General features: G+C 39.6%; 1 protein-coding gene across 1 annotated transcript in view; it reads right to left on the bottom strand.

Annotated features, from left to right (window-relative positions):
• The window catches only part of NFASC (neurofascin), a 2999343-nt gene that overhangs the window by 2576829 nt on the left and 396583 nt on the right, over positions 1-25931 (bottom strand). The window contains exon 2 of the mRNA XM_044076767.1: positions 8032-8101. The gene's annotated coding sequence lies outside the window, so the exon portion shown is untranslated. The remainder of the gene's footprint in view (positions 1-8031; positions 8102-25931) is intronic.

The following is a 25931-nucleotide window of genomic DNA, read 5'->3' as shown; positions in this document are numbered from 1 at the left end:
TGGGTAATAAAGATATAAGGGGATGCCCAAGTAGCTGTTGCAAATATATCATCTATAGAAGCACTGGCGTGGAAGACTGCAGAAGTGGCTATCGCTCTTGTAGAATGTGCTTTTATAGGTTCCAGGACTGACACTTTCCATTTATTATAAATGAAGGTTTTGCAATCTTTGAGCCATTTAGCCAAAGTAACCTTAGAAACTGGTTTACCCAGAGCAGTGGTAGAAAACTAAACAAATGGCTGATCTTATTTTCTGAATTCACTTGCTTTGTGAAGGTAAAAACATAATTGCCAGTGAACATCTGCATATGGAGGCAATATTCAACTCTATTTGAAAAACTGGGGAAAAAAACAGGAAGTAGTATAGTTTGATTGATATGTATATCAGATACCACCTTTGGTAAAAAGGAAGGATTTGTTCTCTTCAGAAACTGAGAAATAAGGGGTATTGGAGGGAAGGCATACAGTAGACCAGATGGCCAATCATGGAAGAGAGCGTCTCTCAGTGACTCCCCCAGAGGGGGTACCAGATCAAAGTAGCTGCTGCACTTTTTGTTCAGAGGGGATGCAAAGAGTTTGGAGCCTGGCTGGCTCCATTAACAGAATATCTTTTCTATCACCAAAGGATTGAGAGACCACTCATGAGACATTAGAATACACCTGCTCAATCATGTTGGAGCTCCCTGGAATCTGCATTACAACAAGAAAGCAGCCAGATGAAAATGCCCATTGCCAAACCCTGAGTGCTTCTCGACAAAAGGGCAAGATGTTTCCCTCTTGTTTGTTGATGTACCAAACCACTGACATGTTGTCTGACTGGACTACAATTGTTCTTGAGGGGAGGACTTCTTCGAATGCTAAGACCATTGCCCTTATCTCTAGAACATTTATATGCAAACTGGCCTCCAACTGGGACCAAATGCCTTGGACTCTTTTTACCAGATAATGCCCCCCACCCTATCCAGGAAGTGTCCCTTGTCACGACGGCTTGGGGTGGAGGAAGAAAAAATGATCAACCTATTAGAATTTATTTGGAATGAAGCCATCAACTCAAGTCCTTCTTGCATAAATTGGTGAGCAGTACTTGATGAGACAAAGAGTGAGTCAGAAACAACCATTTTGCATGTGGAATCTGGCAAGAGGATCAAAGGTGATGGAGTCCACCATTGAACCTAAAGCCTGTAATAACAGTATTGCACTTACTGTTCTGTTGTGGATGATCTGCTTGACTTGGTGCCTTATTTTATAAAGCCTTTCTTGGGGAAGAGAAGCAATGCAGGAGTTTGTCTCTAATACTGCTCCAATGAACTCTAAATTTTGAGTTGGTTCTAAATAGGATTTTTCATAGTTTACTGTAATTCCCAGTGACGAGAAAGCTTGAAAGACATAGTTCCTTGCCTGTAACTGTAGATACTTGGTGGATGCAGTAATGAGCCAGTCATCTAGATATGGAAACACCCAGAATCCTTGCAGTCTGAAGTGGGTTTCTACCACTGCCATGCATTTATTCTACACCCTGAGGGCTGTGGTGAGACCAAAGGGCGGAGATCTGAACTGATAATGACTGACTTCCAGCTGGAAGCACAGAAATCTTTTAGAGTGATTGTCCATTTTTATGTGATAATATGCATTCTGAAGATCTATTCAGCACATCCAATTGTCTTTTCCTAAAAATAGATGGATAGACTGAACCGTGACCATCTGTAATTTTTATGTCAGACCGATTTGCTCAACATACCGTGATCCAAAATTGGTCTCCATTCCCCTGTTTTCTTTGGCACTAAAAAGAATCCTCAGTAAAATCTGGATCCTGTCTGGTCCAGTGGGACAGTTTGAATGACTCTTTTGTCAAGCAGTTTTTGTATTTCTAAAAATGCTGCATCCCTGTGACTGGGTGGAACATCTGGGATTCTTTTCAGATGATCAGGGTGATTTGAAAAGGGAATGTTGTAACCTCTGGTTATAATCCTCTGCACCCAATTGTCGGCTGTTATTTTCAGCCAGGCAGGGAGGTGCGGGGATAGTCATCCCCTGACTGCCTCCAGAGGAAAGCAATTGGGCCTCCATTCAGGAGCACTGATAAAACTTACCAGGGAAGGAATCCCTGGAACCCTGATAATGTGAACCACCTTCTGAATTAGGGAATTTCTGATTGCACTTCTGGAATCTCTTAAAGGCAGAAGTACCTCTAGTTTGCTCAGCCATTAGAAAATTACAGAAGGAGAAAGAATATATGATTTTGCACTTCTGGTCTTTCGGTATTTAGGGGTTTCGGCTATATAGTCTCGAGATTTTGGAATTTGGTATTCCAAAACTTCGAGATATGTAGAACCCATATATATATATATATATATATATATATATATATATATATATATATATATATATATATATATACATATATATATATATTTTTTTTTAAAGAAATAAAGAAAGGGGGATACCAACAATGGTATTGAAAAGATTGCCTAAAAAGGTAGAAAAAGAGAGTACCAACAATGGTACGAAGAAATACCACAAACGGTAAGAAAATGACCAACGATGGTAATAAGAAAAACACAAGCATGTTTGGAAAGAGGAGCTGGGTAATTAGATTATAGAAAAGATAAATTTAGAAGATATAAAATTTAAGAAAATTGAAAACTCACTTTAATGGTTAGCTCGAGAGCAGGAATGAAAACGTGTTTGGCACTTTGAAGTGGCAAATGAGATCTGAGGTAACTTTGAGAGCATTATTCTGGGTAAGTTGAAGCTCGAGAGTTTTTGGAGGGCATGAGCTGTAGAAAAGTCTGAGTCAGTTCCAACATTCAGAACCAAACCCACTGTCAAGGATTACATGGAGACTGACAACATCAGATCAAGTGTATACATGTTTGCTCATTAAAGAGAAAAAAACATCATTTTTAGTTTTCTCTACATAGGAGTTCATGGATAAGTCTTATCAAAAGAGTCTTTATTTATAACAGAAAAAAATAAGATATGGATAAATTAAGTCTCTGAATTTTTTCTTACATATGTATTATAAAAAAGGAAGGCTGTTTGAGAGATATTAAGTGCACTGTGAGAGTTTTAAGCAAGGGAAAAGGAAGAAAATAGAAGGTGAAGAAGTAAAAAATATCAGGAAGTAGTATAGTTTGATTTTTATGTCAAAAGTGGATTTGGATAATACCAAAAAAAATACAAAACACTGTTATAAAATAATAGATAACTTTTAGAGATTGATATGAAATTTGAACATAGAAAAAAATAAGAATTAGGGAGAATGGGGATTATGACATTAAACTGGTTATACGTGAAAGCAAATATGTAATATAAGGTTTAGGCGGAGAGGCTCCTTAATGGAAAAAGATGTGCAGAGGCTGTGCAGTGTAAGAGAGAATGAGCATATTTTTAAAATGTAATCAGATAATTTATAGTAGAAAATATGTAAAATATAAGAATTAAGAAATGCAAACCAGGATATAATTATGTATGAGAATTATGAAAGTTAGGATAAGGAAATAGACTTAAAATAATAAGAACAGGGATCTTGTTTAAATGAAAAGGAAAATGCAGTGAAATATTGTAAACAATGGGATATATGTGAACTATTAAATCATTTTAGTTTTTTCCTACAGCAGGAAAAGGAGGTGGGTTAAAATTAAGAGATATGAATTCTTTATTTGCTTTTCTTCTGTATTTATATAACCTTTCTGTCTAATATGTACATCTGAATTTAAAATGAAATATAAAATAAACAACCCCTACTCTTTTTGAAAAGTTTCATGAGATACTTTACATCCACCTGAGCTACAACAAAACCCTGGCAGATGGGACTACAACTGCACATCTTCTTCAAAGGATATCAACTCTGGTGTACACCACTCCCCCTTATGCCTCAGTGCAGTATCAGTCCTGCAAAATTAATGGAGTCACAGAGTACAGAAATGGAATGTACAGTCTTCCTAGCTTCCATCATCACAGATATGTATGCCAGCTAAAACTAGCATATAATACATCCAATTTGTAAAGAAAAATAAAGATTTGGGGTATATTTTCACATGGGTGTCTACTGATCATCAAACAGCTGTGGTTACTGCTATTTTCATTCATTGCCTTTTATAAGGCAAAAGTATGGTGCAGCGTAGCTGTCATCCAGGCAGCCATTAGAAGGATTTCTGCTTTTGGTACTAGGATCCTCAGCACTACCAACAAGGTTCCACAGACTGTAAGTGCAATGAAATGGTACAAGTGCTTTTTATCTACTTCTGACAGCAATGGTACCTCCATATCCACACCAAAAGGTATGCATCCTATTCATCTGTTCTCCACTTGTGACTGCAGGTGGAATAGGCATCCCAGGCCATGCATCCCTACCCTTCCATGGAAGAAATAACTAGATTCCATGCCATGTCATCCTTCTGCTTTTCTAGCCAGCTCCACAAGCATCCAGATCACTACTTAAAACCACATCAGCTGTGTCCTAGCTGGGGTTGTTGCCCTCTGTGTCAAAGAGCCAAAAATAAATATATTTATGAGGTAAAATTAAATAAATTCATGAAATATAGTCATCAACAATACTACTAGCATATCACCTGCCAGGTATGAATCACAAAACATACAAAATTCAATCAACTTCACAGTATTTTGAGTTAATCTGTACTCGTTTCTGCACTAAAGAACTAAGTATTTGACAAGTTGCAGAACTCCTTCATATGTTGATATTCCTAGGGACTACTTTGTTTTTATATAATATCATGTATCTCTTCCTATTATGATTTAAATTGTTTTTTGTCTTAGAGAAATGTTTCTGTTTCTGTGACCCTCTTCATTTTCTGCAACTATTGCAGCTCATCATATGCTTATGCCCTTACTGATTTCAACATTTCCTGCCATCTAAACTCCACTGTCAAACAGATTATTTTTATTTGTTCTGTACAATTTTACTGCTTCCTGCAGATAAAAAAGGGGGTGTTCAGTTTTATGAAATGCCACTGATTCTGATTGCTGACCCTTCTATGAATGCTCATTTCTGTTCCTGACCTTTTCATGAAGGCCCAACTCTGACTATCTCCTTTCTTCAATCCAGAGTATCCTGGAATTCTTGTCATACTTTTTCTGTTGACACTTTTCCAGTATGGCTTGTTTTCTGCCTTGATTCTCTGTTATCAATACAGATGTTTAAGTTAATGATTTACTCTTTAACCTACTTCCTACATTATAAAATTTCAAAATGGTAATTGTCACAGCAGAGAAATGGTAATTACACAAACCAAATCAACACCACAAATCCACAAGAAACAGGCCACATTAACTTTAACAAGGGAGTGTGTGTGTGTGTGTGTGTGTGTGTGTGTGTGTGTGTGTGTGCGTGTGTGTGTGTGTGTGTGTGTGTGTGTGTGTGTGTGTGTGTGTGTGTGTGTGTGTGTGTGTGTGTGCATGTGAGGGGGGAGACTAACTATACTAACTGAGATCATGAAGCCAAGGAGTTAAATGGAAATATGCATTCTTTCATGACTGCAATCTTGCTCAAACCCCTGTCTGTTCTTTAAGGTTATTAGGACTTGTGAAAATTTATTTTATAAATCTTACTTTAATTTGATTACAGCTCTGTTGATCAAATGAGTATCCCATATCTACTTTGTGCTCTTCAATAGTGTCTGTATTGTCCTCTCTGCCTGGTCCATTCATCTGTAATTATCATGGACTTGATGGTTTATGTTTAGATTTGCCAGTATTTAAGTTTTTTTCAAACCTTTTGGATTCTAGGCTCACTTGTCTGGAAATTAAATACTTCACTGCACTTATTATATTAAAACTTGTAGTATCTCTTAGGCCAGTTACTTCAGGGTACTTTGAATAGTGAATAATTTATTTATTTATTGGCATTTGTTTACCAGGAATACCCACCTGGACTATGGTGCCCATTTTCAATAAAGGCCCAGGGAGAAAAGACCCAATAATTTTACAATATATATCAACTATACAATTTATATACCAAAACATTATACCTCTAGTGTTCTGTTGTATCAGCTGGATAGTACCATATTTTTAGTCTTGAACATTAAAGATCATGTACAAAGCTTTATTTTTTTGGATTATCTCCGTGGCTAATTTTAACAGCAAAGATGAGGTTTTGTGTTTACATATGTTTACATATGTAAGCAGTGCTGTTAAACTATGGCAGATTATAGTGTGATAGATGTTCAGTATTTTTATCCCTCTGCCATTACATATATCATCCTGCACAAAAGCTTGCAGGAGCATCCCATTCAAGGGTGAGTACAATCCAGCTGATAGAAGAATCATAATATTTTTTAAATCAATGCAACAATCAATGAAAATCACAGAAATGACTGACCAAATTTGAAGGTTCTGAAGTAGAACCATAACTAGATCATTAGACGCCTGTGCAGATCCCATACTGGCAACTCCCTCATTTTAAAGCTAAGCAAAAAATAAATAAAATAAAATAAAATAAATAAATAAAAAAGATGATGTCTTCTCTGTGTTAAAGAAACAAAAACTTTCTCCTTTGAAATGTAGCAAGCTGTTTGCAGGTAATGTAACAAGCAGCTTGCTACAGTTAAATCAGTTTGCACTCTGTTCTTTAGCTACTTTTGCATGACTGTAAATGCACTACACACGTTCCTTTATAAACCTGGTACTGCACTCCACCACCATCAACACCTACCAATTGTCCACCACAACAGCTTGTACATGGGGCAGCCACTCCCTTCACCCTGCCTAGGTATACCTCTGTCTTGGAGCATAATCAGAGAAAATAAACACAACTTTTATTCATTTTACATTATTACTGTGGAATGGTGGAGTGGCAAAACATCACCTGCTCTGCTGCAATAGTCTTTGTTACAAAATGCACACCAACGATAACACATACTTGCATATAAGTAAATGTTCTTGGTGTATCTATACTACTTCTACAATTACACTGCTTCATTTATCCAAAAAAATTAGATGCAAGTACTATGATCGTCCACATACTACAAGCAAATGTCAAGTTCATCCCTTTTTATGTAACTATATCACAATTCCTACTTATATTGACTGAAACCAACAAGTAAAATTAAAATACCTTCATAGATAAGCGCAATTTTCTTAAATTAGTTTATATATAAATCTCCATCCATCCTTCTGCAATCCACTTGGCCCGTTTTTGCACATGGGGTTAGGATGTTATTTCAACAGTGACAGTCATGTACAGCCAAGGTTTACATTGCTGGGTGGCTAGCCCTGACAGGGATATATATATATATATATATATATATATATATATATATATATATATAACTGAGACCATCAGTTTAAAAACAATAATTCCTTCTTCATTAACAAACTTCATCGACACAAGCAATGAAAAAGATGTAATCCAATTTGGACTTTAAAACCATTCAGAAATATACTGAGCCCTTTCATTCATTAAAATAGTGTTAACTAGTCAAACTTCATCAGAATAATGGTGGACTGATAGAGGACTGTTACAAAAAATAGTGGGAAAAAGACATTCTGGAGGGGGGTGTCCTCCCTATCTAATCCAATTAAGGATGCTTCTAACATTAAGATTCCCATTGAGTCAAGGGGGCGTGTCTGCCTGTAGTTTCACTTGCCATCTTAATTCTTTAACTTCCAGTAGGGGATTACAGTCCCGGAAAGGCAAAGAAACATGATAAAGAACCAAAAAGTGGAAAGGCTTGCACTGTGAATTATTAATATTATGTACCCCCACCAATACTAGTCTCCCTTACCAGGTTACAGGTATGTTCATCTGTGGCAAATGTGTGTGCTGCCCTTTCATAGCTCAGGGTGACATTTTCTGTTTACAGAATCCCAAACAAGAACTTCGGTTCCAAGAAACATTTAATTGTAATTCCAAGAATATAGTCTACCTTGCAGTGTGTGACTGTTGCAATGTGTTTTATGTGAGCAAAAGCACAAGGAAGTTGAGAGACCGTATTAAAGAACACAGACAAGCACTTAGAAAAAGATACATTAAGAATGCTTTAGTGAAGCATGCTTTTAATAATTCACATACCATTGATTTCAGGCTGGATGTTCAGACACACAGTAAAAGCATCCTTTTCAGGATCCAGTGACCTCTGATTCTGTTAAGAAAGAATGTTTTTAGAACAATTTTGAACTCGCATTGGTTTACAACAGATAATTTTAAAACAGAATTTAAAGTGACCATATCAAACTGGTTTCCATGTACTTATTCATGTTTTCCTTATGAACTATACAAAGGGCAAACAGGCAGCAAATGTTGATGAGACTGGCTTAAATATGAAACAGATATATGCATTTCAGGCAGTAAGAATTTGGAGGAAGAAGGGGAAGACTGACACCTTGTGCAATCCAATAATGTAATAGATTCATAAGAAAAAAAATGGTATTAAAAGTGATTGCAAATTTAAAAAAAGATTTCTGAAAATAATGACTTTTATGACATGAATGTGGGCGTATGATCAGGCTATACAATTTTTAGATGAGTGACAAACAAGTTGCCTGGTGAAAACTTGCCAAACTCAAATAGAAGCAAACACAGTTGATCAAAAATCAGCTACATGAATGTACCATAATGGCTTTATTTATGTGTGGGATCGAAGGACAGTGGGGATAAGGGAATTCTCCTACTTCAAAAAAAAATAATTTACTGTCATTTTTTTATAGGATACATTTCAAACGTTTGTGCTCAATAAGTTAAAGTTGCTCATTTGACAAATCAACATACACCCTTTTTAGATAATGTTGTGCAAACAAACGTTCTTTGGGGACAGTCACTATACATTATTTGAAAATTTTCCCAGCTAGAACCTATAAAAGCAATGACAATTTCCATGTGAAGTGCCAGTGGGGGTCTCTCACTAACTAGGAGCTTATATAAATTAGCATAAGGCTCTTGCATATCATTTTTGTAAGCTCTCTATTGTGAGAGTAACAAACAGGTTAAAAATGGATTTTGGTGGATTTTTCTGAAAATGTAAAATAAATATTCTGCATTTCAGTGTGTAGAGTGTACTTAGTTTGAAATCTTGGCAAAAACATATAGCTTGGCATTCATTGTTATTAGGAGTCAGAAGTAAAATATTTTATCTTTTATAAACTATGCAGTTTGTGAAATTTATTGTCTATAAGCAGGTCAAGACGAATTCTTGTATGCAGCTGTGTCTCGTCAACAGGACATGCAAGATAAGAGCAAGGCCGAGGAGTTATCCTTCAGGAACAGCATATTCGAAATATGGAAAACAAACTGTCAGCAGACCAGCTTCAAAAGAAAGACTTATTATTCTGGCAAATTCTCTAAACTGCTGATACAGGCAGAAAAGACACTGTAAAGATTGGAACTTTTTCTTTTGTATCAGAGACTTTGATTTTCCTATCCTTACAGATCTGATGCTGAAAGCTGAAGTATGGCTTTATTTGTGTATATCTTTCATTGTTAAACTAGATGTCTACTTTGTATGCAGAGTAAATGAATGTCGTAATATCAAAACTTATCTCAGTGTTTTCATTGAGTAAAGGTACAGACTACATGAATAGTGTACTAAAACTTTAATTTTTTACAGTGGCAAGACTAGACCAGTCAAAACAACCAGGGATGTGACCTGCAGAGGTGCTTCTCAGAATGCAACATTCCTGCACAGACTTTTTTTTTTTTGGAGTCGACTCTTCTTTCCTAAAAACTTTGTCCATTCCCTGAAGGGCAAACACTGCAGTGGAGTACAGGGTAGTACAGTAATTCTTCTTCAGACAGCTGGTGACATACAGAGAGCAAGTCGTACTATCAGACTTTGTTTCACCAGCATCTTGTGAAAGACAGCAAAAAAATCCTCCCACAACTGATCTTTGTGTCAAGACTGGCCACGTTGTCCTGAACATTTGTGATAAATATTTTCTTCTGTTTTTCTATTAACAATGAATGAAATTCATGAAAATGCCAAGAAGTACACTAAGTATTTTACTGTTCCTGTATCTGAATCATATGTAGATGTGTGAATTATTTAAATACACAGTATAATCAGCATGTCAGCATCTGTAAGTCTTTACTAGGTAAGGCAGAAGTGTCACAGAATGTACAGAAATGTATTATTTAAATGTTGCTTTTTGCATGCCTTGTCATAAACGTATTGTACATATTGTACAAAACCTGGAACACAACCAGGATAAAGTAATGCTTGAAGCACAGGCAATGGTTCCTGTTTCTATATATCCTGTTGCAAAAGATTTATTAGAGAGTGATGTAGATGTCAAAGTTTGTACTTTATAGTCTGATTTGCAAGAGCTTAACGAATGGATTGCTAAAGTTAGCAACCAGCAAGATCTTGACCTCATGGATCACTTTCAGATTTACTGTAATAAATTAAATGCATCTGGTAAAATGCATGCTGACACAGCTAAATGTACAAAGAAATTGTTTCAGTTTTTAAAAGTCTCACAGACTAAAATTAAGACCTTTACACCAACTGTTCTTAAACAAGGCAGTAAAGCTATTGGTATAATAAAAGGGTTAAGTGTCTGTTTGCAAAAAAAAAAAAAAAAAATATGACAAGCAATTGGCTGACACACAGCATGAAGTAATTGTTGCAAGGGAGGAGACTAACACATTACGATCTCAATTACAGACACAGAAATCTGAGGATGCTAGAGCAGGAGATTTAGCTAATTAAGATCTTTTAAGATTACAAGCCTTGTTAAAAAATATCAATCTAAAGCACTAGAAACTGCTATTACCAGTCCTATCATAGTCTCAGCTGTTTTTTCTGCTAAAGTTTATCATCAGTCTAGAATGTTAGAAACTCTCCCTAAGTGGGATAAACAGAAGGGTATTTTTAATAACATGATTAAATTTAAAGCTTGAGTTCTTAAACTGTAGGCACTGTATGCAATGATACACATGAACGTTGCTTCTGGAATTTTATTCCTCAGCGTTTCACGGCTTATGTACAGCAAAAGTGGCATAAAACTACTGCACATTACAAAACAGATAAGAACAGAGACAAGGTTCATGGTGAACTGACAAAAAGATTTAATAAACTTCTAAGACGCAGTCAGAGTGAGTTCAAAAAGTTCAGACAACATATATAAACACTTTTTCAGTAGTGCATAAGAACTTTAAAGTCAGCAAAACAGAATACTAACAAATATAATCTGGTTAGTAAAGAGTTAAAGCAACAGCAGTTAACTACACTGATAAATAATTTATGACGTACTATTCTACCTTTCGAAAATGGCTAAGGGTACACAGCACAAAGTTTCATTCAGTTACAGTAAGGCACTTAAATAATAATAATAAAACAGTTCTAGGGCATAAAAATCAAATGAGAGTAGTTAAACGCAGTAAAGCCATGATGTCACAAGACTGACATGCATGTATTTTCTTTTCACCTAAAGTGCAGCAAAGGCACACAACAGCAAATGTAAATCATGTAAATATATTTGTTTTAAACATGTTAGTTAAGTCAATATCTCTTTTGCTTCTTACAATATTTTGTAATTGCATAATAGCATACAAAATAGCAACGACTCCAGCAAAAACAGTATTCAAAAGCAATATTATGCGTAGTTAAGCTAGTTAATGTTTATTACAACTGCATTCTAGTATCAGGTTTCAAGTATGTTAACAAATGACTAAAGGTACACCAAGTACAGTCAGTATATGGACTATGGTATGCATTTAAAATAAATTATGCAGGTCCCTTTACAAAAAGGGAGGGTACAAATAGCTACTAGTAACAGTAAATGTCTTTTCAAAATGAGTAAAAGCGATTCCTATTACAACTTTGACAGTATAGGCAACAGCAAAAGCTTTATAAAAATATTTTCTGTTTTTAAAAATGGCCAAAAAAATAATCAAATCAAATCAAAAAGCAAATATGTAAGACCAAAGTGTCACAGTCTAAGTAACAGACAAAGGGCAATCATACATTCAATTCTCACAGCATAAAGCAAATAAACAATACTGCAATAAAATGATGTATACTACAGGGGAAAGAGTATGCTTTCAATTTTACACTAACTGTGTCTGAAACAAAAGAACAGCATTTAGCTAAATTGATACAGGTCCTTCAAACACTGCAGGAGGCAGGGTTTAAAGTTAAAAGTGAAAAGGTACAATTCATGTCATGACATGCTTTCTAGCCAAAAAGAATTACCCTTTCTGGAGTGGGGACCAAAGAAAAATACAGCTTTTTGTGATTTAAAGGCAGCATTGGCCAAGGCTACAAAACTAGTAGCTCCAAGTTTAACACGTTCCTTTGTGTTACAGGCAGCAGCTGGACCCAACACATTCTCTATTGTGCTTCTACAGGAGTGGCCTCAGGGCTCTGTTGCTAAAATGAAAAAGACTTTATGCCCTATTACATTCTTCAGTAAAAAGACACATGTTGAGAGGGGATATTACCCATGCATTCAGCAACTTTTGGCCATTTACTGGAGTATAAAACAAACTGAATACTTAACAGCTTTTTCCAAATACATTATAGTACAGATGCCACATTATGCCATACAGGCTTTAGTAAATGAGATTCAATTAAATAAACTGATTGATGACAGTCAAGCAGTGTTTGCAAAATGGTTGGCATTATTTAGAGTCAAGCAAGTTACAATAATGGCAAGAAATAAGTATTACTTATCTAACTTCATGAAATATGAAGGAAAATGTTTTCAGACAGTGCATACATAGTTAATTATCTGTGGCTGCATATGTCTATATGGGCAAGAACAGGGTTTGTTAATAATACGGGCAAACAATTCAAGCATGCTTCTGTGTTGCAGACTATTTGGAATTTGGTTTGTAGTCAGTCCCTTGTGGGTTGCTACTGTATCTTAAAGGTAAAAGCTCATCAAAAAGCTACAAATTAAATTTTTCACTTAAATAAGTATGCGGATCAGATGGCAAAAAAGGCAGCCAAGAAAGGAATGTAATTGTATCCTACAGAACACCTTTCTGGTGTTCCAGAAAAACCACTGCAGTACATGTCATACAGACATTTTCAGCTCAAAATTTGCAACATGATTTGCTGCAAATCCTAACTAAGTCTGGACTGCAGGGAAGAGTTACAAAAATGTACTCTTGTAGGAGAAAGTCCAGGGCAATATTATGCAAAATGTTTTGAAGACGGTTCTAGTCTTCCCTATATACCATACCAACAGGCATGATAGTTAGTGAAATTTAATCATCAGGTATTGGGACATTTGGGTACACAAAAGTTATGGCCCATTGCAAAGAACAAGTACTGGCATCCACATTTAAAGAAAATCTGCGATTTAGTGCATGCTGAATGCTTAATATGTTTGCAGGTTAATGCTCAATTGAAAAAGCCACAGTTACTAAGGGTAACTCCAAATGGATAGACCTTGGTGTGCCATCCAAATTGACTTTGCAGGTCCATTACCCCCAACTAAAGGTGGGTACAGGTATCTTCTAGTGATAGCTGATGTATTTTCAAAATGGGTAGAAGCAATTCCTACCAAAACAATGACGGCTAAAGCTACAGCAGAAGCCTTATGAAAAAAACATTTTTTTGTCATTGGGGATGGCCACGAGTTATCGAATCCAATAATGGGCTACAATTTGTCAGTAAACCGATGAAAGCTTTCTGTGATTTGCTTGGTATCCAGAAACAATTTCATGTTCCTTACCATCCTCTGTCCAATGGGATTGTTAAAAGAATGAACAGGACTCTTAAGGAATGCTAAAAGAAAACCTGCTTGGAAAAAGGTGTAAATTGGGTAAAACATTTGCCTGGAATCTTGCTGGGTGTCAGAGCAACTCCACACAGTAAAACAGGGATTTCAACTTTTGAAGTCATGACAGGCAGGAAAATGCCTGTACAATTGCCATTGGATCCTACTGTTAGTACAAACAGACCATTATTAGAAATTGCACAGCATCAACAATGGTTAAAGGATATTTCTGAATTGTGTCAAAGCCTGTCAAAAATGTAAGCATTCAAATTACAGTCAAAGGATCCTATTATGCCAGAAGAAATCCTTCCCTCTGGGACACAGGTCTTAGTCAAGACATTCCAGACAGACGGTCCATGGGATAGTAATTGGCGAGGACCCTTTGAAATAATTGCTCATTTAGGACCTCTAGTGTACAAAGTTAAAGAAAAGAAAAAAAACAAAATGATTATTGTTCATAGAAATCAATTGAAAGTCATTAAGTGACTTCATGTTTTGTGTTTTTTTTTTCGTGTAGACCCACGGCAAATGCCATGTAGTTTCTGTAATATGTACTAATACCACATTCATTACAGGCAACATACATTGGGCATATGTTCTATCGATATTAACAGGTAAACCTACCTCTGTTCATACAGACCATTTGGTTAGAATCCCTTCTACCTGTAAAAAAGTAGGTAGACAGTATCAAAAAGTTGTGGTACATTTTAACATCACATTTCCTGATACAGGTAGGTGCCAATATAAAAGGGCATGGTACAATACTTTGCTAGGAGGTTTGGGTACTGGAAAAGGAGCTCTTAATGCAACTGATATTGAAATTCTAACTAATTGTTTAAAAGTAGTGGGGAAAGATATCTCTCAGATTGTACATTTATAAGCATCTTGGAATCCAGAGATATGGAAAACATATTTGCACAATATAAATTATCAGCAGCAAATTTTAGACAATTATGATGCTTTGCAACTACATCAGTTGAAATTTGATGGTAATATGACAATTTTTGTAAATTGGAGAAAATGCACTATGATTAAACTATTTACTGAAGTAACATATTGTACTCCACAGTACTGTATAGGGCAATTCTCACATTATAATGTTACTGATACCACTGTTATGTGTCAATTTACGGTATTACCTATGATATTTCTCGTACCAGAGGGGTATGAGTATTGGTTGCCACAATTTGAAGGTACTCATATAGATATGAGAGGAAAAACACATAAGATTGAGTACTGTACACAGACTCAAAATGGATTAATTTGTGGACAGCATTTGCCTGTCTATAAACAATGCTTACTGCAGCATTCCGTTAACTTATGCAAATGGACCATTATGCCCTCTTCTTTTCAAATGTTTATAGAAGTGACTCCTCGGCATATTTGTCTGGTTACAGATCAAGATGTAGGTCATAATATTAATTTACCTTTTGTAGGATGTTTATCGCATGTTGATTTCCTTAAATGGAATAATCAGAGCTATGTGTTTACTGAAACCATAGAAGTAAATACTTCCAAGAATTGGAATTATGACTTAATACAGCTTTCCAATATATATGTATCATTGGATAATTTAAAAAAAATAATGAACAATACTAAGATTCTCAGAGAGTACTTGGAAAAAAGAAATAAAAGTAATCTGCATTATGAAGCATTAAGAATCATTGCAAAAGATAAATTACTTAGCTTGGCTGAAAAGACCAAAAAAGATACTGCTCACAATTGGTGGGATAGCTTTACTGGTTGGTCAAAATCAGGAAAAAACATGTTAAGTTGGTTGCTACAACCTGTATTAGTAGTGTTAGGCATTATAGTCATATTAACTATCTGAAATTGCTATCTAAGTTGCCATTTGTGGAAAACGTATAGAATCCAACAAATTATGATGATTAATCTGGGTAAATTGAAAAAGGTATCAATGTGTAAAACTGAAGTGGAAAATGGACAGTCATTTTCCACTTTTTAATTAAAGGGGGAATTGAGAGAGTAACAGACAGGTTAAAATGGATTTCAGTGGATTTTTCTGAAAATGTAAAATAAATATTCTCCATTTCAGTGTGCAGAGTGTATTTAGTTTGAACTCTTGGCAAAAACATATAGCTTGGCATTCATTGTTATTAGGCGTCAGAAGTAAAAAGAAGTTATGTCTTGCCATAATGTTCCATCTGTATTGTTGATCCTCGTTCAGTCATTATGTGTGGGTATCAGTTCCGACATTGGAACCGATCCGGCCATCTTCCAAGCTCGCGTCAGCTACAAACTCTCGAGCTAAAACTCTTACCCAGAATTCCCCTCTCCCTGTTACCTCAGATTAAGTTTGCAAGTCAAAACCTTTGACAGAGGCTACATCTGGTCAAATGCCAAATAGAACCGGATGGTGAGATCCACTAGAAGCCACAGGAGGAGGAATGAGGGAGGGTCGTAATGACTGAACGAGGATCAACAATACAGATGGAACATTATGGTAAGATATAAATTCTTTATCTGATATTGTTAATCCTCATTCATTCCTTACGTGTGGGACAGAGTCCCCAGCTAACTTTATTTCTGGGACGCTCTCATGGAGGGACATTCCTGAGCACCATAGAACCAAAAGATAATCTTCCCCTGGAGGCCAAATCCAATTTGTAATGATTGATGAAGGTATGAGGGGTAGCCCAATTTGCAGCTGCACAAATGTCATGTAAAGAATCTCTGGCATGGAAGGCAGCAGAAGTTGCTACCGACCTTGTAGAATGAGCCTTTATGGTAGTAGGTAATGGAATATTACGTTGTCTATAAATGAAGGTTACACAGTCTTTCAACCATTTAGCCAATGTGAACTTAGCAACAAAACATCTTAATTTAAGTCCAGAATAGGCCAAAAATAACTGCTCTGATTTATGAGAGGCCTTAATCCTGTTCAAGTAGAAGCAAATTTGCCTGTGAATATCTAGGGTATGTAGGCAATACTCTCCTTTGTTTGAATAGTTGGGGAAGAAAACTGGCAATTCAATGGTTTGATTAATGGACATTTCAGAGATCACTTTTGGCAGAAAGGAAGGATTAGTTCTCAATGACACTCTCTCTCTATGAAAAATCAAATATGGACTCTTGATGCATAAGGCCTGAAGCTCAGAAATACATCTGGCAGAAGTAATGGCGACCAAAAACAAGGTTTTCCATGACAAGTATTTGAGGTCGCAAGAAGAAGCTGGTTCGAAAGGTGCCATTGTCAAAGCTTGTATGACTAATGAAAGGTCTCATGGTTGAGTAGGTTCTCTAAAAGGGGTTTTTAGATGATTCACACCTTTTATGAAAGTCTTGCATAATTTGTGTGACATAAGAGAGGAGTCTTAGACACCACCATGGAAATTAGATATTGCAGCCAAATAAACTCTAAAGGTAGAGGCCGATAGACCGGATTGAAATAGGGTGGCTAGATACTCCAGTACTATTGACACTGGTGCTGAAAAAGGATTTACCTGTTTTTCTTTCAGCCAAAAAGTAAATCTTTTCCACTTGCTTAGATAAGTAATTCTGGTGGAAGGCTTATGAGATGCAATAAGAATGTCACGTACTGGCAAAGAAAGAACATTCTGCCTGGCAATCAAGGGAATTGGAGGAGCCAAGCTGTGAGCTTCAGGCTAAGTTGGGGTGAGTCAGATTCTGTAGATGAGAGATCAACCCCAGGGCTGGATGGAGAATCCATGGTTGATCTAGCAGGTGAGGCCAAAGGAAGGGGAACCAAATCTGATGAGGCCAGCATGGTGCTATGAGGATAACTTTGCTCTTCAACCAGCAGGCTTTCTTCAGAAACTGGGGAATGAGGGGGAGAGGTGGAAATGCATGAAGTAGACCCAAGAGCCAATCGTGGACTAGAGCTTCCCTGGGTGACTGTCCCGGAGAGGGAATCAGGGCGAAATAGTTGCTGCATTTGTAGCTGGTCGGGGATACAAAGAGGTTGCAGCAAGGAAGACCACAGTGGTTGAAAATCTTCACCGCTATCAAGGGATTCAGGGATCACTCATTAGGTTGTAGAATACACCTGCTGAGTCTGCCTGCTATCACGTTGGAACTCCCAGGAATGTGCATTGCTAGAAGAAAACGGTTGGTAGCCATCGCCCATTGCCATATCCTCATGGCCTCTTGCCAGAGTGAGTAAGATTTGGTTCCTCCCTGTTTGTTGATGTACCAGACCACCACCATGTTGTCTGATTGTATTGCAACAGTCCCAGATGGCAGCAGGGGGTGGAATGCTTGCAACGCTAGAAGCACCACCCTCAGCTCTAGAACATTTATATGCAGATGGGCCTCCATTTTGGGCCAAGTACCTTGGACTGTCTGTCCCTGACATAGCCCCCCACCCCCACCCGATCAGGGAGGCATCCGTGGTCACTGTAGCCTTGGGTTGTTGGGCGGAGAAGGGGCGAGACCATTGTGATGGGTTGAGGGCCATCCACCAATTTAAATCCTGTTTGCACCTGTGAGTTACCCGAATCTTGGCTGAAAGGGGGTACTGAAAGGGATACCATTGGGTGAGCAGTAGCCATTGTAGAAGCCTCATGTGAAACCTGGCCAGGGGGACAATGGTGATGGAGGCTGCCATGGAACCCAACAACTGTAGAACAGAGTGACCTGTGGATTTCTCCCTTGAAAGGATTGGGATCAGTTGTTGCTTTATCCTTAGAATTCTGTGCTCTGGAATGGATGCTCTGCAATTCTTTGTATTCAAGATGACCCCTATGAATTCTGTGGACTGAGATGGGATGAGATTGGACTTTTGCCAGTTTATGGTTATGCCTAACCTTTCTGCAGAGAGGAGAGAGTATGCCAGGGCTTCTTCCAAAAGATGTCTGGTGGGGGCGGAGATGAGCCAGTTGTCTAGGTATGGAAACACCTGGAATCCTTGTAGCTGCAAGTGAACTGTGATGACTGCCATGCACTTTGTAAACACTCTGGGGGCTGTAGAGAGTCCGAAGGGCAGTACTCTGAATTGGTAGTGACTGGCTCCCGCATGGAAGCGAAGGAATCTTCTTGATGGCCTGTCCACTTTTATGTGGTAGTACGCATCTTGAAGATTTATCAAGCACATTCAATTTTCTTTTTCCAAAAGTGGAAAAACAGACTGTATTGTGACCATTCAGAATTTTTGTACTCTTACAAACCTGTTCAATTACGCTGAGATCCAAAATTGGTCTCCAGTCCCCAGTTTTCTTTGGATCCTATCTGGTCTGGAGGGACTATTTGGATGACTCTTTTTCTTAGCAGCTTTGATATCTCTAATGCTGCTTCTTCCCTTTGACTGAGTGGAACATCAAGTAAGTTTGTAGGGGGAGCGGGACAAAGATCGAAGGGAATATGATAACCTTTAGTTATTATCCTTTGTACCCAAGAATCGGTGGTGATGGTTAGCCAGGCAGAAGGGTACAAAGAGAAACGACACCCAACCACTTCCAGAGAAAAGCAGTTGGCCACTCTTCAGGGGCACTGGTAGGACTGGCCAGGGAAAGAGTCCCTGGAGCCCTGGTTATGCGGACCCCCTCTGCCCCAAAAAGGGCATCTTCCCTGTGAGATTCCCCCTCTGGCTTTACCAGAAAGGCTCATCCAGACTCTGCTACACTTTGCTGTCAAGGAAAGGTTAGTTTGCTTTTATTTTTTGTATTTTGTATTAATTTATTGCCTTTCTGTATTTTGAATACTGTGGTTTGTTTTCTTTACCTTGTGTTTTACTTGCATTCTGCTTTAACAGCATATTAAAACTTCAAAAGAGACCACAACTCTCTCTCTCTTCTGAGTCAGGCAGAATTTTTTCCCCACTCTCCCACCCAGTCACAGTTGTCTTGTTAAATACCACTGTCTTTCTAGTTGCCTGCCTCTTATGTTAATCTGACCATATATCTCATTTCCTCTCTACTTTCACTGGCTTGTGTGAGTAATCACAAAAATCATCATTTTTGAAATCCCTCCCCTTCAACAATTTAAATTTATTGGCCATCCTACTGTATTCCATAGTACCAGAATACAAAAGTGACTACCCCTTTCAATCCATCTTGCTGTTTTAAAAATAGTAACTCTCCACTAAACCTTAATTTTTTTAAACAGGTAAAACTTAAGTTACCTACTTTCACATCAAACTTCTCTAGTGCACACTGCAGTGTGCATTTTTTTTTTCATCTTACCTTTAAGCATCCCTGTGACTGGCACTTTCCTCTAATACCTGCTGGAAAGCACTAGGAAGCCTTAAACTGATACAAGCACTCAACTCTCCTTGTTAATAAGGAGAAATTAATAGTAGGCACTAAACAGCCTATAATTGCAAAGTACCTTGCTAAGGTAAGGGAAAACAGCTACTGTACTTTACAAAAAAAAAAGCACCAAACCAGGCATGTCCAAGGGTCAGCTTCCGGTGATTTCTCCTGTCCACCTGGTGAATTTGGGCATACTGGGGCAATGCAGCAATTGCCTCATGTACACAGAAAACCCTCTCCTCCTAACACCCAACACTACAACCTGTGAGAGATGCACTTACATAGCCAAAATGGAAGCAAAGCTCTCTCCACCCAAGATTGTGCTGGACAGTCAAGAGGAGAAGGTTAACACCCACACTACACCTCAAGCAACACATAGCCCTTCTAAACCCACACCACCAACACCCACACATAGCAACACTAAATCCACATATGCAGAGGCCCTTAACTGTAACCTGCACAAGCAACAAGGACCTCTGAAGCTGAAACGCAAATAAACATCAATCACAACCAAAGTGTCACATAGTTCACAACACCAGTGTGCCACCCAGCAACAGCCCCTAAGGCAAGACAATGTACCTAACACTTTAGTTATAGGTGACTCTATAGTCCGGCACACTGATGTCCCTCTCACTAGGTTGAACAAGGAGAAAATTACAGTCAGCTGTCTGTCGGGTGCCAGTATTTGCCACATAACGCATGCACTCAAGTCACTCCACAACAAGTACAAATATGACTCTGTCATTGTCCATGTTGGAGTGAATGACTTGAGACGTACCTCCCTGGACTACATGAAAAGAGACATGGAAGAGCTCTCAGATCATGTGGCCCAGGCAGGTATGACCCTAGCCCTGAGTAGCATCCTGCCTTCGCCCAGAATGATACCACAATATAAGGGCAAAATGAATGACTTCAACAATTGGCTAAGCTTCTGGTGTCATTCAAAGGGGATCCAGTATCTGTCTGCCTGGGACGACATGATTGACAGACCACGATGCTTTGCCAGATATGTTCTGCACTTGTCGCCCCTGGGATTCAGGTTACTGGCTAAGGCTCTTGCAACCCCTATAGTGCCTTTTTTAGGCAAAATTCAAAGGACAAAACCACCACCATAATAGTTACGAGCATGCAAAATCTGAAGGTAATGCTACTCAATGCTAGAAGTCTAAACCTCAAAATGCACTCTCTCGAGGCACTCCTAAAAATGGAGAACATCGATATCTGTGCAGTAACTGAGACCTGGTTCAAAGCTCCAGAGAGCACCCCTGCAATACCAGGCTACAACTTTTACCACACTTTTCGGCCACAAACCCAGGACCAAAACACTAAAGGTGGAGGAGTGTCAATATTCACCAAGGATATTCACACCACCAGACTAGTTGCCCAACACAATGCGTCTGAAATTCTCCAGGTGCAACTAACACTAGGTAAGACTGCAATCCAAATTGTAGCTTGTTACAGATCCCCCACCATACCCCAAGATTCTCACTACACCTTTCTAAACATACTGGAAAATATTAAGATAGAACCAAACACCCTAATACTGGGTGATTTTAACTACCCTGCCATTAACTGGGAAAACTACTCCTGTACCAACACCTTTGCCCAACGGTTCTTGGAATTCATAAATTCCAACGCTCTGGATCAACTAATCCATAGTCCCACCAGGGGGGTCCAATATTCTAGACCTGGTCATTACCAACATGGGAAATCGATGCTCCACACCTATGGTCACCCCCTCGTTAGTCAGGTCTGACCATAAGCTAATCACCCTTAACATCCTGATCCCACCCCCACTCCCCAGTAAGGAAACCTCCATAAAACAACTTCTCCAAAGCTAACTTCATACTACTCAAGTCAGAAGTGACAAACTTCATGACACCCATGCAGACGGGACCTGAAAGTTCAACTGCTGAATCCTACACTAAGGCACTGTACGAGCACATCCACCTATGCATGAATCATACCATCCCAAATAGAACCAAGGTGCTCTCATCCAAAAAAAGGAAGCCAAACTGGTGGTCCCCTGCCATAAACAAACTTTACAACAAAAGGAAGAAACTGTTGCAGAAAAGAGGAAAATCCCAGGATGCAATAAACTCCCTTACAAGCCTCAGTAAGAAACTGAGATCCCTCATAAAATCCTCCAAAGCTAGTTATGAAAATAAAATTGCCAAAGATTCCAAAGACAACCACAAGGCATTCTATAACTATGTCAAGAATCTAAACGGCAATGCTCAGATCTGCTCTGAGCTAAAACAGAATGGCATTAAATATACTGATCCCAAGGATATTGCCAATATCCTGGCAGATCGATTCAGTGCCAACTTCACCCCCCTCTCACCCCCTAAATGGCCCATCTCAGTACCAGAAGATTTCCAAATTCCGGTAATAATGGCCACACAGGTAAAAAACACACTCTCCAAAGCTAAGAATACAGTATCCATGGGACCAGATGAAATCTCGGGCTGTGTACTACATGAACTACAAAATGAACTGGCACCTCACCTAAGTGTCATGTTTAATCATAGCCTCACCTCAGGATTCGTGCCCACTGAGTGGCGCACAGCTACAGTTATCCCACTCCACAAGGGGGGATTCACCTTGGATCCCGGAAACTACCGTCCCATCAGCCTGACAAGCCTTATCTGCAAGGCCATGGAGTGTATTATCATGGAACTTATAAACAAAGACATTGGCAACCTTCAAACACTGGACCCCACCCAGTTTGGGTTCGTGAAGGACCGATCTTGTCTCCTGAACCTGATTGACTTCTTCGAATCAGTCTCCAAAGCCATGGACAAGGGTAAGGTGGTCCATACAGCCTATCTAGACCTTGCCAAGGCCTTTGACACCATCCCCCACTGTGGAATCATAGATAAACTTACTAAACTGGGCATTAATCCCTACGTCACCAATGGGTTGCTAACTGGCTTACTGAAAGAACCCACACTGTAAAAGTAGCCGTCTCCAAATCCAGCTCCAGACAAGTGACAAGTGGAGTACCTCAGGGTTCAGTCTTGGGACCGCTCTTGTTTGGCATCTACTTCTCTGAAGTACAGGCTAACACTAAGGGACTCTGGCTAACAAAGTTCGCAGATGACTGCAAACTGGGAGCCATTATTGAATCCCCAAATGATGTGGATACTCTACAAAAGCGCCTTACAGAAACAGATGCTTGGTGCCAGAGCCATGGGCTCAAGCTCAATGCCAAGAAATGTATAGTTATCCCCTTTGGGAAAAAACATGTATCCGTGAATTACCATATAGGTGGCAGTACACTAAACACCGAAAGTGTGATAAGAGACTTAGGGACATAGGTGGACAGTGGTCTCACCTTCGATAACCACATCGCCACAACAGTCAGGAAATCCTTCTATGTGGCACACCTCATCACTAAGGGCTTTTCATCCAGAAAAATGGAGGTCATTGTTCTACTGTACTCATCCCTCATTAGACCCATTATAGAATACAATGCCCCGTTTGGTATGTACCTCTCAAGACATCTGAAACAACTGGAAAGGCCGCAGAAATACCTCACTAAAAGAATCACAGGCCTAAAGCAGATGCCCTATGCTGACCACCTTAAAAAACTCCAGCCATACTCTGTCGCATATCGTCTACTCAGAGGCGATCTCTGCTTAACATACAAGGCCATGTCAAACCCAGAGCTGTTGGACATGCTACACTTAAAGAAATCCCAATCACTCAGAGCCACATGCTCCAGGGATCTAAACCTTGTCATCACAATAAACAAAACATGCTGGAGGGATAGGTTCCTGACCCAGAGACTCCCCAGACACTGGAATAGATTGCCCATACATGTCAAGCAGAGTGCCTCTCTGGCCCTCTTCAAAAGGAACCTTGATGATTGGATGGGAGAAAGGAAATTCACCCCGGGGATCGTGTCAGTTGCCCTGCTAGACAGGGGTCCAGGGAAGTAAATAGTGTGGGAAGAAATAGCCAGGGAATTCTTATGGCTAGGCTTGTATCGGCCCTAGGGCTGATAGCCTAGTACCAACCTATGAACCTATGAACCTATGCCTCTAGGGGAGAACTTGGCCTGTGTGTCATGGAAAGGACCCTGAGACTTTTTGTGCCATATCTTCCAACTCTTCTGGTTTCTGGAGAAAGCCCGTTGAGGGGAAGAATAATGGACACCCATGGCAGAAAGGGTCTTACCGTCCTGTTCACATCTGGCTAGTGTACTTTTAACCTTGGGCCCAAACAATGCAGAGGCTTTGATGGGAGCATTGAAAAAGGAAGCCTTGAAGGGTTCTGCGAAATTACACAAGCACATCCAGGCATGTCGACTCAGAACAATGCTTGAACTTGCCACTCTAGCTGCTCCTTCTGATGTGTGAGATATCAGGTGCATGAAGGAATTAGATATCGATTTAATGGTGGCTAGCTGAGAGGCCACTTTGTCACGGACCTCATCAGACATGTCCCCAGCCAAAGTTTCAGAGAGCTCAGAAATTAAATCTCTTTGAAGCCTGGTAAAGTGTGCCATATAGTTCAGGGACCTGACTGCAAAGGTCGCTGATGCAAAGGTACGCTTCCCTATTCTGTCCAGAGCCCAGGATTCTTTATTGGGCAGATGGACAGTCTGGCTTTCTTCTTCCACCAGGTCCTTTTTAGTTGTGGCTGCCACCACCAAAGCATCTACAGGAAGACCTTTGGACCAATGGGGTCAGTAGCAGGGGGGAACAACATTTAATCTAGCCTTCGGGGAATGGCCTCAATGGTGTCAGGAGCCTTCCACGCATGCTGCACGATGAGCTGGACCAGTTCATCGGCAGGTGGAGTAACCCAGGAGGTAGGGGGCCAGGAGCAAAAGGCCTGCAAGAACATAGACTCTTCAGAGTTCAGGTTCAAGTGTTGCCAGTCACCTCTGTTTTTAAGAATTTCAAGAATATCACCAAAGGATACCTCAGAGGGTGAGTGAGGGGACCCTTCCTCATCATCAAAGTCTCTGTCTTAAGTAAGGGACTCCTCAGTGGAGTCCATGTGCTTCATCTTGCACAAGCTTTTTTGATGAATTTCCTCAGAGGGAGAAGCTGGGGAAGACAGCGCAAAAGGGGTTTCCTGTGGGAGTATATCCTGAGGCCCTTGCACCTGGTGTCCGCCAGCAGCGACTTGTGTACATAGCGGTCCAGAGGAGGGCAAGGAGCGTGATATCACATGATCGCCAGCTGACACCAGAGCCTTTTCCATTAGCTGGAAGGCTGGTCCACCTCAAGAGGGTTGAGTATCCACGACAGGGGTCACCCCTGTCCTAAGTGGCTCAGCCTGCCGACTCAGAGTCCCTGAATGGCTGTAAAACACCAAATTATGTACGCCACAGCTGACATCCTGGGTGGTAGCAAAACTCTCCTGCCAGGATGGCAACTGCAGCTCCTTAGTGAGGTCCATAAAGGGAACCATAGAGGGGGAAAACTGTGCTATATCAAGGGGCTTCAAAGGTAATGAAGGAGGAGAATACGTAGGGGTCTTTGGCAAAGGGCGATCACCTCCCGAGGAAGGATAGGTCCTGGAGGATGGGATACCTCTGGCCAAAAGCACTTGATCCACGTCATGTTCAGAGAGGCTTCTAGTGGATTTTATGGACACGGCTGAGGGGGAATCAGGTCTATCCAAAGATGGAGCAAGCTTGGTGCCCACCTCGCAGGTCTGCACTGAAAACAATGGGGCTGTAAATGACTGAACTACAGGTCTCTGCACTGAGGAAATCATCGGTGCCGAAGTCATGGTCTGCATCGACTATAAGGTCGGTACCAAAGTGGTTGTTGGCACTAAGGCTGGAACCTAAAAAATCGGTGCAGATAACTGAATTGTCGGTGTTGAGAGGGTAGTCGGTGCTGGGTAAGTTGTTGGTGCCATAAGGGCAATGTGCATCGAAAAATCTATCAACGTCGTAATAGTCTGCATTGACTGGACAGTCGGTGCCGGTAAAGTAGTCTGAACCGAGGAGCCCCTCGGTACCGATACAGTAAAGGGCACGCTAGTCAATGCCAAA

This window comes from Protopterus annectens, chromosome 7.part0 (assembly GCF_019279795.1).
Source record: "Protopterus annectens isolate FY-2018-M chromosome 7.part0, PAN1.0, whole genome shotgun sequence".
Lineage (NCBI taxonomy): Eukaryota > Metazoa > Chordata > Ceratodontiformes > Protopteridae > Protopterus > Protopterus annectens.
Note: the sequence above shows the minus strand (reverse complement) of the source record. Positions and strands in the feature narration are given on the sequence as shown.